Consider the following 14,479-nt stretch of genomic DNA (forward strand, 5'->3'; position numbering starts at 1 on the left):
AATTCGAATGTGGGTTGAATACGGACTCTGTTCCTTCTCATTTGCTCACCGGTTTCAGACTGGGTGATGGATGACCTTGGAGTCCCAGCTTCACCAACAATGTTTGCTGGGTTGCAGCTTTTCATGATTGGATCCTGTATGTGTACAGTTTGTCCGTTCAACAATTCAAGCATGGCTTGTTGAAGTGTTAGCCTCCTTCAACTTGCGAATCAGTGGGTTGTTGTCTTACTTCCTTCTGGTCACTTGGACGGAGTACCTTCCTTCACAGAGTTTTTTAATACTTTCTTTTATTCAACACCTCTGCAGGAAACATTGGGCACGTTTCAGCGGACTTGCGTTAAAGTCTGCTTTAGTTCTTAAAGTTTTGGAACTTGCCAGCGAGAGCGGGTCGGGTGAATCGCAAAATGGTTCGCTCCTGTCGTGAATCTCGGTTTTGCCCTCTGAATTGTGTCCGAGATCTCTGATAACCAATACTGCTGTTTTGTTGGTTGTGTTATGGGGCCATCCTTGGATCACTTGCTAAGAAAGCATCTGTGACTCTTCATCTTTACAGCTCTCATCTCTAATTTAACTTGCTTTCAGTGGTGTTACATTCATTAGGTGGTGAATCCTTATACTTAGATTTGCTAACTCGCATTTCTCCTGTGGCGATAACTGAGATAGAGTATCTGTCAGTACCATTTCTCTTCCTGGCTTGTACTTCAGAGTGGAATCATAATGCTAAAGCCTCAAACGTGACCTCTGTCGACTTGCTGATGCTCTACTGAGATTTCTCCTGTCGATCTGCTCTAGTGGATGATGATCACTCTCCACTTCAAACTTTCTGTATTGGAATTACGAACATTCACACATGAGTGTCAAGAGCTCTCTTCCTATGTTGGCATATTTGGTCCCAGCCGACTTTATGGCTTTTGATGTGAATCCTATCAGTTTTCCATCTTTTACTTGGACCACTCCCAGTCCTTTGAATTGGATTTTGTTTATTGTCACATGTACCGAGGTACAGTGAAAAGGATTTTTCTGCGAGCAGCTCAACAGATCATTAAGTACATGAAAAGAAAAGGAAATAAAATAAAATACTTAATAGGGCAACACAAGGTACACAATGTAACTACATAACACCGGCATCGGGTGAAGCATACAGGGGTGTAGTGTTAATGAGGTCAGTCCATAAGAGGTTTGTTTAGGAATGTGGTAACAGCGGGAAGAAGCTGTTTTTGAGTCTACTTAGTGTGTGTTCTCAGACTTCTGTATCTCCTGCCTGATGGAAGAAGTTGGAAGAGTGAGTAAGCCGGGTGGGAGGGGTCTTTGATTAAGCTGCTGCTTTCCCCAGGCAGCGGGAGGTGTAAATGGAGTCAATGGATGGGAGGCAGGTTCATGTGATGGACTGGGCTGTGTTCACGACTCTCTGAAGTTTCTTGGGGTCTTGGGCCGAGCAGTTGCCATACCAGGCTGTGATGCAGCCAGATAGGATGCTTTCAATGGTGCATCTGTAAAAGTTGGTAAGAGTTAATGTGGACAAGCCAAATTTCCTTAGTTTCCTGAGGACGTATAGGTGCTGTTGTGCTTTTTTGGGTTAGGCGTCGACGTGGGTGGACCAGGGCAGGTTTTTGGAGATGTGTACCCCTAGGAATTTGAAACTGCTAACCATCTCCACCTCGGCCCCGTTGATGCTGACAGGGGTGTGTACAGTACTTTGCTTTCTGAAGTCAATGACCAGCTCTTTAGATTTGCTGGCATTGAGGGATAGATTGTTGTCGCTGCACCACTTTTGTAGACCATCTACCTGCAGAGTGACAGGTTTCATTCTACTCTAATATGACAGTCCACAATTCCTGCACATCTTTATTTCTGTCTGCCGTGCATTCTTTTTCAAAAATGTATTTTTTATTTATTTTTATTTTTCCAACTAAGTGGCAATTTAGCCAATCCACCTACCTTGCACATCTTTGTGTTGTGGTGGTGAGACCCACGCAGACATTGGGAGAATATGCAAACTCCACACGGACAGTGACCAGGGGCCGGGACCGAATCCGGGTCCTCGGCGCCTTGAGGCAGCAGTGCTAACCACTGCGCCACTGTGTGCCGTGCTTTCTTTTGTAGCTGTTTCACGGCTTCACTCCTGCCGTCTTTCTCTTGATTTAACTGAAAACTGGCCTTTTTGGGTAGCCAGCATCTTCATCTGTGTTACTCGTGACTTCATGTGCTCGAGCCTTGTCAACTGCCGACAACATTGTGAGCGTGTTCTTTCCGATCGGGGAGGGATTCTCCGTCCTGCCAGCCCCGTTTTCCGATGTGGCGTGCCGCCGCCGGCAGCGGGATTCTCTGTTCCTGCAGGCGGCCAATGAGGTTTCCCACTGGAGGTCTTTTTGTACTTCTGGTCCAGCAAAATCCAAAGTGAACTGATCTGTCAGACTTTCACCTATGACCTTAAATTTACATTTTCTAGCTGCATTTTTAATCTTAGAACATATAGAACATAGAACGATACAGCGCAGTACAGGCCCTTCGGCCCACGATGTTGCACCGAAACAAAAGCCATCTAACCTACACTATGCCATTATCATTCATATGCTTATCCAATAAACTTTTAAATGCCCTCAAAGTTGGCGAGTTCACTACTGTTGCATCTTGTTCTGAAATTGTCAACAGTCTCACCTGATTCCTGACCCAGACCTCAACACTTATATCACTAGATCTGTTATTTGACTTGGGCAAGATATGTGTGCTGAATTTTGCAAAAAGCTTTTCTGGTTTCTTGTTGGCTTCATTCACCTCCCAACTAATAAACACCCGTTCTTCCCTGCCTGTAAAACAATGTTGCTGCTCCTTTCCACTTTGATTTTGGAAAGCTACTGAACTTCAGTCTGCACTTTTGTTTAAACTTCTCAAATGCCTCAATGACGTATTCAGCCTCCCAATTCACCCTGGGCTGTAGCTTCATGTTCATTGCTGCATCAGTGGCCATTTCATTTTCACATGATTCATTCGGTTTTTCTCTCTCACTCTCTCTGGCACTAATTTGGGTTGACTTTCCAACCGTTATAACCCCCACGGGGACCACAGGGAAACCATTGTTGATCTCCCCGTAGGATTCGTGTAACACAAACTTCCCAGATAGGGTGCAGAGACCACCCAGCTGGAACTCGTTATGAACGAACATAAAAGCCAGCCCAAAGAAGGGCCCGGTGTGGTTAGTTCTCGCAGCAAGGATTGGGAGCGAGATGCTGTCTTGAGCAGAACTTTATATACAGTTAAATAAACCTCTGTTCTCTGCTGGCTTCCTCAAGTTGCTAAACCCAACCTAATTCTGCATTAAATGTAAAAGTTTGGGTTTCTACACATAGACAGCCTGCTGTCACCATGGGAAGCCTCCTGCTTCCCATAAGTTCTCATTATTACACTTTAGACTCAAAACGCTGGAGCTTCATCCAGAATATTTCTTACAGCTCTCCATGTGGTTGGTGTACTGATACATCGTTACTTAGCATATGACTGTGGTGCGACAGTGAATGCGACACCCTGGGATATTGTCTGGCATTAGTTCGTAACTCTTAAGTAATAATACAACCACATGGGCAGCACGGTAGCACAAGTGGCTTCACAGTGCCAGGGTCCCAAGTTCGAATCCTCGCTGGGTCACTGTCTGTGCGGAGTCTGCATGTTCTCCCCAAGTCTGCGTGGGTTTCCTCCGGGTGCTCCGGTTTCCTCCCACAGTCCAAAGTCATGCAGGTTAGGTGGATTAGCCATGCTAAATTGCCCTTAGTGTCCAAAAAGGTTAAGAGCAGTTATTGGGTTATGGGGATAGGATGAAAGTGAGGGCTTAAGTGGGTCGGTGCAGACTCGATGGACCAAATGGCCTCCTTCTGCACTGTATGTTCTATGTTCTATAACATGTTCTATCCACATTGCTGGTGGTTGAAGTGTTGGGTACTCTGAGACACAGACGAACCAACACGGTTGCGATTGGTACAACGCAGTTTTATTTCTTTTAACTATTTATATAACAAACTCTGGTACTCAGCACATGGTGACTGTCTGAGTGTCTGGCTTGGAGGTCCTTGTCCTGAGCCGTCTCCTGCTGGACTGCCCAGGAAGTGTCGTGTTCCTTGTTTTGTACGGTGTATGCTCTTGTCTGTGATTGGCTGTCGTGTTGTGTGTGCTAATTGGTCCATTGATCTGTCCATCACTATGTATGTGTGTATGTGCTGTGATGTTCACTTGAATATCATGACATCCCCCTTTTTTTATAATATTATGTGCTTACGTGGTTATAAATAGAGATGTGTACTGAGTGCAGCTAAATGTGTGTGTGTGTAATATTTACAGCATGTACATGGGGCTTAACTATATACAAGGGACGATGTCGGGTGTGACATAATAACGAGGTTGTACCATAACAAAGAACGTGGAAATGTGGAACGATAAAACAAATTCCTGTAACGGTAAGAACATAAACATGTTAAAACAGTGGTTGCATGAGTTCAACGTGTAAACAGTCTCATAAGTCCAGTCTAGTAGGTGGGCGACGAATTCGGGTTGACCGCCTCAAGGGTGGGTCTGGAACCATCGGCTGAGGTGCGGGCCTGGCCACGGGCGGCGACGGAAGGGGCATGGTAGCAGGCAGCTCCACGAAGTCACTATCAGGAACCACAGGAGGGCACGGTGTCAGTGTAAGGTCTTGTTGCGAGCGTGGAAGTAGGCGAAGAGTCTGGCGATTGCGCCTACGCACGGATCCATCAGGCATGCGAATCAGGAACGAGCGGGGAGCCAGCGTCAGAGAACTTCGGCAGGTGCTGACCAGCCACCTTCTGGTAGGTGGATGCGGACGTCGTCTCCAGGGGCCAGGGCGGGAAGATCAATTGCCCATGTGTCATATGACCTCTTCTGGTGACCGCGCTGCAGTTGCATCCTATGCAGTACCGGAGCATGGTCTATTGTGGGTGCCAGGATGGAAGGCACAGTGGTCCTGAGGGCGCGACCCATCAGCAGCTGGGCTGGTGAGAGACCAGTGGCTAGTGGGGCCGAGCGATAGGCCAGCAGGGCGAGGCAAAAGTCCGACCCGGCAGCAGCAGCCTTGCAGAGGAGCCGCTTGACAATGTGAACGCCCTTCTTCGCCTTTCCATTTGACTGGGGGTGCAGAGGGCTGGATGTCACGTGTGTGAAGCCATACGAGGCAGCAAACGATGACCATTCCTGGCTGGCGAAACAGGGCCCATTGTCCGACATGACGGGCAGCACGGTAGCATTGTGGATAGCACAAATGCTTCACAGCTCCAGGGTCCCAGGTTCGATTCCGGCTTGGGTCACTGTCTGTGCGGAGTCTGCATATCCTCCCCGTGTGTGCGTGGGTTTCCTCCGGGTGCTCCGGTTTCCTCCCACAGTCCAAAGATGTGCGGGTTAGGTGGATTGGCCATGCTAAGTTGCCCATAGTGTCCATAATTGCCCTTGGTGTTGGGTGGGGTTACTGGGTTATGGGGATGGGGTGGAGGTGTGGACCTTGGGTCGGGTGCTCTTTCCAAGAGCTGGTGCAGACTTGATGGGCCGAATGGCCTCCTTCTGCACTGTAAATTCTATGACAGTCATCGGAATGCCGTGGCGAGCAAAGGTGTCTTTGCAAGCCCTGGTGACAGCAGACAACGTCAAATCGTGCAGGCGAATGACTTCTGGGTAGTTGGAGAAGTAGTCAACGATGATGACATAGTCCCTGCCGAGTGCATGAAATAGGTCCACACCCACCTTCGCCCAGGGGGACGTCACCAACTCATGGGGCAGAAGCGTTTCAGGAGGTTGCGCCGGCTGAAACCTTTGGCAGGTGGAACAGTTGAGCACCACGTTGGCAATATCGTCACTGATGCCCGACCAGTATACCGCCTCTCGGGCCCTCCGTCTGCACTTCTCGACCCCCAAGTGGCCTTCGTGTAGTTGGTTGAGAACCAGCTTGTGCATGCTGTGCGGAATCACAATCCGGTCCAGCTTCAGAAGGACACCATCAATGATGGCCAGGTCGTCTCGGACATTGTAGAACTGCGGGCACTGCCCTTTGAGCCACCCTCCCATCATGTGGCGCATCACACGTTGTAGAAGGGGGTCGGCCGCAGTCTCTCGGCGAATACGGGCCAGACTGGAGTCGTCAGCTGGCAGATTTGCCGATGTGAAGGCCACCTGCGCCTCGACCTGACATACGAACCCCTCCGAATCTGGCGGCGTGCTCACTGCTCTGGATAGGGCATCCGCAATGATAAGGCCCTTCCCTGGGGTGTAGACCAGTTGGAAGTCGTACCTCCTGAGTTTAAGTAGGATGCGCTGGAGGCGAGGAGTCATCTCGTTCAGGTCCTTGTTTATGATGCTGACCAGGGGGTGGTGGTCAGTTTTGACCGTGAACCGTGGAAGACCATATACATAATCATGGAACTTGTCTAAACCGGTTAGCAAGCCCAGACAATCCTTTTCGATCTGCGCGTAGCGCTGCTCTGTGGGGGTCATGGCTCGCGATGCATGGGCAACTGGGGCCCACGACGACGTGTCATCCCGCTGCAGGAGCACTGCTCCAATGCCAGATTGGCTGGCATCAGTCAAGATTTTGGTGGCACGAGACGTGTCAAAGAACGGCAATACCGGTGCAGTGGTGAGTTTGAGTTTGAGCTCCTCCCATTCCAGCTGGTGTGGGTGTTGCCACTGGAACTCTGTGGACTTTTTGACGAGGTGGCGCAGAGCCGACGTGTGGGAGGCAAGGTTGGGAATGAACTTCCCCAGGAAGTTGACCATGCCAAGGAAGCGTAGCACTGCTTTCTTGTCTGCCGGCTACGGCATGGCTGTGACTGCGCTCACCTTGGCTGCATCCGGACGGCCCCCTGACCCGGAGATATGGTCCCCCAGGAACTTCAGCTCGGTTTGGCCAAAGGAACACTTGGCTCGGTTGAGGCGCAGGCCGTTTTCCCGTATGCGGGCAAAAACGTGTTGGAGACGATATATGTGCTCCTGTGGTGTGGTGGACCAGATGATGACGTCGTCCACGTATACGCGCACCCCTTCGATGCCTTCCATCATCTGCTCCATGATCCTATGAAAGACCTCGGATGCCGAGATGATGACAAATGGCATCCGGTTGTAGCAGAACCTGCCGAAAGGGGTATTGAAGGTGCACAGCTTTTGGCTGGACGGATCGAGTTGGATCTGCCAAAACCCCTTAGAGGCATCCAGTTTCGTAAATATTTTCGCCTGGGCCATTTCACTCGTGATCTCCTCCCGTTTGGGTATGGGATAATGTTCCCTCATGATATTGTTATTGAGGTCTTTTGGGTCAATACATATGCGGAGCTCGCCGGAGGGCTTCTTGACACACACCATGGAACTGACCCACGGCGTGGGCTCCGTGATCCTGGATAGGACCCCTTAGTCCTGGAGATCCTGCAGCTGCTGCTTGAGGCGGTCTTTGAGTGGCGCAGGGACTCTGCGAGGTGCGTGAATAACCGGGATGGCATCTGGTTTGAGGCGAATTCGGTAGGTGGATGGCAGTGTTCCCATGCCCTCGAATGCCTCCTGGTTGTGGGCGAGGAGCGATTGGAGCTGTGCGTTGAACTCTGCATCCGGGAAGTCAGATGTGCCGCCTGGAGAGAGAGAGAGTGGACTCGTTGCACGAGGTGGATAGCCTTGCATGCCTGTGCGCCCAGCAGGGAGTCCTTCGATGAGCCGACTATCTCGAACGAGAGTGTGGCCGTGTGAGTGTTGTGTGTCACCTAGAGCTGGCAGGATCCCATAGCCGGGATAACGTTCCCGTTGTAGTCGACCATTCTGCACCGGGACGGCCGGATTGGTGGTCTGACCTTCATGGCGTAGAAGGCTGACCATGCTATGAGGTTGGCGGAGGCGCCAGTGTCCAGGCGGAAAGTGAACGGCGATCGGTTGACCATCAGGGTGGCACACCATTCACCACCCGGATTGATTGTGTTGACTCGGTTCCCATCGATGACCGCAAACCGGAAGGCGTCTCGGTCATCTGTGTCATCGGTCTGGATGTCGTAATGTGGAGGCTGAATGGTCCGCACGTTCCTGCGAGGTTGTCGGAGATGTGGAAGATCGACAGGTTGAGCTGCTTGACAGGAGGCCTCGAAAAGTGCGCAAAACGGCCGCCCTCGTCCGGGCCGCGGGCCGGGAGAAACCCGATCGCCTGGACCCGTTCGGCCTCGTGGGGCACCTGGCTCGCCGATCCGGTCGTGTAGGAACCCTCCGCGCCGATTCGATCGCCTGAAATTGGGCATAGCGGCTAGTCGCATTCTCGTGCAGGACACAGGCTTCAACTGCAGATGCTAAGGTTAGGCCTTTTATTTTTAAAAGCTGCTGGCGTAGGCTGCCCGAGGCAACCCCAAAAACGATCTGGTCCCGGATCATGGACTCTGAGGTGGTGTCATAACCGCAGGACTGCGCGAATATGCGGAGATGCGTCAGGAATGACTGAACGAACTCATCCTTACCTTGCAGGCGCTGCTGGAAGACATACCTCTCAAAGCTCTCGTTGACCACAACGTTGAAGTGTTGGTCGAGCTTGAGGAGGACCGTGTCGTATTTAGATTTGTCCTCACCTTCCGCGAACACCAGGGAGTTGTAGACATGGATGGCGTGCTGACCTGCGGTGGTGAGGAGGGTGGTGATCTTTCTTTTGTCCGAGGCGCTCTGTCTTTCGTTGGCTTCCAAAAAGAGTTCGAAGTGCTGTTTGAACAGCGTCCAATTTACGCCAAGGTTCCCAGCGACTTGCAACGGCTGCGGTGTGTTGTCGGTGTCCATGGCGCAGGATGGCAGATTTGTGGGTAGGTTTTAATTCACTTCTGGTACCATGAAGTGTTGGGTACTCTGAGACACAGACGAACCAACACGGTTGCGATTGGTACAATGCAATTTTATTTCTTTTGTGTGCAGTTCTGGTCACCCTATTATAGAAAGGATATTATTAAACTAGAAAGAGTGCAGAAAAGATTTACTAGGATGTTGCCGGGACTTGATGGTTTGAGTTATAAGGAGAGGCTGGATAGACTGGGACTTTTTTCCCTGGAGCGTAGGAGGCTTAGGGGTGATCTTATAGAGGTCTATAAAATAATGAGGGGCATAGATAAGGTAGATAGTCAACATCTTTTCCCAAAGGTAGGGGAGTCTAAAACTAGAGGGCATAGGTTTAAGGTGAAAGGGGAGAGATTCAGAAGGGCCCAGAGGGGCAATTTCTTCACTCAGAGGGTAGTGAGTGTCTGGAATGGGCTGCCAGAGGTAGTAGTAGCGGCGGGTACAATTGTGTCTTTTAAAAAGCATTTAGATAGTTACATGGGTAAGATGGGTATAGAGGGTTATGGGCCAAGTGCGGGCAACTGGGACTAGCTTACTGGTAAAAACTGGGCGGCATGGACTGGTTGGGCCGAAGGGCCTGTTTCCATGCTGTAAACTTCTATGATTCTATGATTCTATGATTTTAACAATTTATATAACAAACTCTGGTACTCAGCACATGGTGAATGTCTAAGTGTCTGGCTTGGAGGTCCTTGCCCTGAGCCGTCTCCTGCTGGACTGCCCAGGAAGTGTCGTGTTCCTTGTTTTGTACTGTGTATGCTCTTGTCTGTGATTGGCTGTCGTGTTGTGTGTGCTAATTGGTCCGTTGATCTGTCCATCACTATGTATGTGTGTATGTGCTGTGATGTTCACTTGAATATCATGACAGTGGTAACAGAGTGATAAGGTTCCTGACCCTGTTTTCAAGCTATCGCTGTCCCATTAATGGCAGCTGAGGACAGTCAAAATTGACCCCACACAGTCACACGATGGCTGAAGCTTCCATTGCATAAGACTTTTATAGTGGAAACTATAAAATAAATTTATCTGGATTATAATGAAGATGATTAATACATGGTGCCAGGCACAACTCAGCCAACATTGCAGTCATATCAGAATGACCTTCCCCAAGTACGAACAACATTGTTTTCATGTGTTAACCCTCGCTCATTCAGACTGACTGAAAATGGTAATCACATAATTCCCTGAAGCATTGTCTAACAGTCACAGAATTGGATTTGTGCATACTAATTACATCTTCGCTCACATTATAGGATTCTAAAATAGATACGCATACTAACACTATTATTTGCCTCTTTCCAGATACTGACTTTAGCTGAAAACCTGAGAAGCTGTGTTTTTAAAAACATCATGAGGTAGGAGAAAGTTAATCTGCAGCTGCACAGAACTGAAGTGTAGTATTAGAGGTCAGGACGGTGCATTCCAAAGAAAATGATCGCTTTGCATGCAGGAATGCAAATAGTTTGGGTTGGTTGTGCACGTTGAACTGTTGGTTGATTTATGATCTGTTCCATTATGGTCCTCGCTACTCCATGGGTCTCACATCCAGTCATCTAGCAGCCATTTTCTGAATGCAGCTTTGAGACAGCAGGAACAGCAGAGCAAACGAAGAAGATCATTACTCATTGACATGAGATTAATTACAAAGCCTTGTCGGATTCTATGGCTACCTGATTTATGTTATTAGACCAGGTGCGACTTTGAGCTGAGAAAAGGTGAGTAATAATGAGGTCAATGGCATTTTTAACTTTTATGTAAGCCTGTAGTTGATGTCATCAATTATTTTGTTACTTTAAAATGCATGATGAGATGTTTATTCTGCAATATTGTAGCTGATATACAGTTCCATATCAAATCAATGCAACGTACAACATTTAAACATTGCCACTCGATGTTTAGAGCATTACAGTTTTAGAATTTTGCAGACTTCTGCCATTAGGGTGCCCTCGGCCCTGTAAATCACTGTGTGACCTGTTATGCACACTAGTCCTGAAATTCCTTCAGATCATTTGTCGTGATGTTGTACTGCTGAGTCAGGACTTCCCACCATTGCTCTTCAGTACTGACCTCATCATAATGTCCAGGGACAGCTCACTAACCTAGCTGTTGGTGTTTCATTAACATACAGGAGGTTGGTTGAGGGGCGACCTGATAGAGGTCTACAAAATTATGAGGGGCATAGACAGAGTGGCTAGTCAGAGGCTTTTTCCCAGGGTAGAGGGGTCAATTACTAGGGGGCATAGGTTTAAGGTGCGAGGGGCAAGGTTTAGAGGAGATGTACGAGGCAAGATTTTTATACAGAGGGTAGTGGGTGCCTGGAACTCGCTGCCGGAGGAGGTGGTGGAAGCAGGGACGATAGTGATGTTTAAGGGGCCAGCAGCGCGGGTTCAATTCCCGTACCGGCCTCCCAGAACAGGCGGCGGAATGTGGCGACTAGGGGCTTTTCACAGTAACTTCATTGAAGTCTACTTGTGACAATAAGCGATTATTATTATTGACAAATACATGAATAGGATGGGAATAGAGGGATATTGACCCCGGAAGTGTCGAAGATTTTAGTTAGATGGGCAGCATAGTCAGTGCAGGCTTGGAGGGCCGAAGGGCCTGTTCCTGTGCTGTACTTTTCTTTGTTCTTTGTTCTTATATTTCTCATCGTACAAGCAAACAATATGATGGTGGAGGGCAGAGGGGGACTTGGAAATTAGGCCCCAGATTTTGGCTGCCAAGGCGAGTACTTTGAATTGGGAAATTTCCCACCTTTCCAGACCCACCTCAATGGAGAGGGCCTTGAATGGCAGGATCTTGGCTCCAAGAGATTGAGTGAGCCACGGAGTTGGGATTGCCACGTCCGGAAGCGGAGTAACCAAGATGACAGCTGAGTGTCGAAACCCTCCTTGGCTCTCTTGGACTTTGTCCCAAGGCGGCATGGTGGTACACTGGTTAGCACTTTTGCCCCACAGCGCCAGGGATCCCGCTTTGATTCCGACCTTGAGTCTGTGTGGGGTTTGTACATTTTCCTTGAGTCTGCGTGGGTTTCCTCCAGCTGTTCCGGTTACCTCTCACAGTCCAAAGACATGCAGATTAGGTGGTTTGGCTGTGTTAAATTGTCCCTAGGTGGGGTTACAGGGATAGGGCGATTGGGCCTAGGTAGGGTGTTCTTTCAGAGGGTCAGTGCAGACTTGATGGGCTGAATGGACTCCTGCACTGTAGGGATTCTATGGATTCTATGAAATTGCGACATTTAACACCTGGTCGCCTTCACCAAAATGTACACAAAGTACCTCTGCCAACGGCACCCGCATGTCAGGAAAATCTTGTGAAGGGGAATTAATAGAAAGGATTATTTTGAATAACTGCCCCACAATTCCACCTGGCATTTTATTTCTCCAATCACAAGCGAACTTATGAGGCAGGGTCTGGATTTCTGCAACCAAGGCGGGCAGCTCGAGTCAGTAATTTCCATAGTCGTTGGGCTGGATTCTCCGGTCGCCAACAGCGAAATTGCGTTCGACAAACGGCCGGAGAATCAAAATTCCTGACGAAATTGGGGGCGGCGCTGCTTTTGCGATGCTCCGCCCCCACCAATGAAATTCTCCAGGGCTTATCGGCAGCTAGAGTTGGATGCTCTATGCTGCCGTTCTGCTAGCCCCAAGCAAAACGGGGTATCAGTGGCCGTTTTGCGCCAGTTTTCCTGGCGTAAAATGCCACTGTTCCCACGCCGGCATGGGGACATAGCCCCAGAATCAGCGAATCTAGCCCGTTATATCCGCCTTAGTGGAAAGGTCCCCAAATAGCTCGATTTTTACTCTGTGAGGTGTGGACACAGGATTGGGTTGGCTCCACCGCCCTCCTGACATAGGTTTGAGGTGGGTATAGCGGTGGCCAAGTTCTGAAGTGGTTGGTTAAAAGGCCCACCTTGGTTCTCTTGGACTTCATCCCATTTGTTTGTTTACATTTTAGGCCCTAAAGCCCTCACCCCCCACATCCCATCATCTCCACACCCACTCCCCATGCCACATCCATACATCAATGCCAATCTAATGCCAATTCAAGCCCCCATTCTCCCCCAATGGTCCTCTCACACCCACATGCCAAGTCATGGCTCTTCCATGACCATTCACATAGTATAGACTCTGTATAGAATCAATTAACACTTTCATAATAATGGCATGTGTGAAACTGGTTAGAAAAAAGCATCTATCCATAATTTTTTGAAAAAAAAACTGGCGTTTTGATAACCGTATAAAAGTATCAATCAAACTGACCATTGAAGTATCAATCATAGAGCACATCACACCTCTTCATCTTGTGCCTTGAGAGTTCTCAACATTGGCTCTAGACTCCAAGAATCGTATGGCATCAGGTCAAACATGGGCAAGGAAACCGCCTGCTAATTCCAACCTAGTGCCTTCTATTGTCATATAACCTCCGCCCCCACTCCCCCAAAATCTCCCCACCTCACCTCAGCTGAAGGTTCAGTACTGCTACATGATCAACACAGCTTGGAGGAAGCACTGAGGGTGGAAAGGGCATATAATGTGTTCTCGGTGGGGGACTTCGATGTCCATCACCAAGAGTAGCTCAGTAGCATCACTACTGACTGAACTGGCCTAGTCTTAAAGGACCTAGGTGCTAGACTGGGTCTGCGGCAGGTGGCAAAAGAACCAATAAAAGGGAAAACATTCTTGACTGCTTCCTCGTGAATCTACCTGTCACAGATGTATCTGTTCATGATAGCAGTGGTAGGAGTGACCACCCCAGCGTCCTTGTGGAAACAAGTCCTAGCTTTGCATTGAGAATTGCCTCCATCTTGTTGTGTGCACTACAAATGAGAAGATTTTGAATAGACCTAGAAAATTAAAACTGGGCATCCATGAGGTCATCAGCTTCAGCACAATTGTATACAACCACATCTGTAATCTCATGGCCTGATATATTCCACACTCTATCATTATCGTCAAGCTGGGAGATCAACCCTTGTTCAATGAAGGAGAGCATGCCAGGAGCAACAGCGGGTATACCTAAAGATTAGGTGTAAAACTGGTGAGGCTACAATTCAGGACAACTTGCAAGTCAAACAGCAGAAGCAGCATGCGATAGGCAGAGATAAGTATTCCCACAACCAACAGTTCAAAACTAAGCTTTGCAGTCCTGCCATATGCAGTTATGAATTATGGTTGACAATTACACAACTAACTGGAGGAGGGGGCTCCACAAATATCTCCATCTTCAATGATGGGGAAGCCGACACATCAGTGCAACAGATAAAAACCCACCTCAGCCTCCTTCTGAGGTCCCCAGCATCACAGATGCCAGTCTTCAGCAAATTTGATTCACTCCATGTGGTATCAAGAAACAACTGAAGGCACTGATATGACAAAGGCTAATGGTCCTGACAACATTCTGGTAACAGTACTGAAGATTTGTGCTGCAGAACTAGCCATACCCTGGCCAAGTGGTTCCAGTGCAGTTACACCACTTGCCCAGCAATGTGGTGAATTTCCCAGGCATGTCCTGTTCACAACAAGCAGAACAAATCCAACCTGGCCAATTACTGCCCCATCAGTCTATTCTTGATCATTGGCAAAGTGATGGAAGGGGTCGTCAACAGTGCTACAAAGCAGCTCTTACTCAGCAATACCCT

The 14,479-nt window shown here is 48.8% G+C and overlaps 1 long non-coding RNA gene across 1 annotated transcript in view; it reads left to right on the forward strand.

The window, feature by feature from the left end:
- Nucleotides 1-10,196: 10,196 nt before the first annotated feature.
- The window catches only part of LOC140425331 (uncharacterized), a 92,183-nt gene continuing 87,900 nt past the window's right edge, over nt 10,197-14,479 (forward strand). The window contains exon 1 of the long non-coding RNA XR_011947834.1: nt 10,197-10,550. This is a non-coding gene — a long non-coding RNA (uncharacterized lncRNA). The remainder of the gene's footprint in view (nt 10,551-14,479) is intronic.

Source organism: Scyliorhinus torazame, chromosome 6, assembly GCF_047496885.1.
Source record: "Scyliorhinus torazame isolate Kashiwa2021f chromosome 6, sScyTor2.1, whole genome shotgun sequence".
In the NCBI taxonomy this organism is placed as follows: Eukaryota; Metazoa; Chordata; class Chondrichthyes; order Carcharhiniformes; family Scyliorhinidae; genus Scyliorhinus; species Scyliorhinus torazame.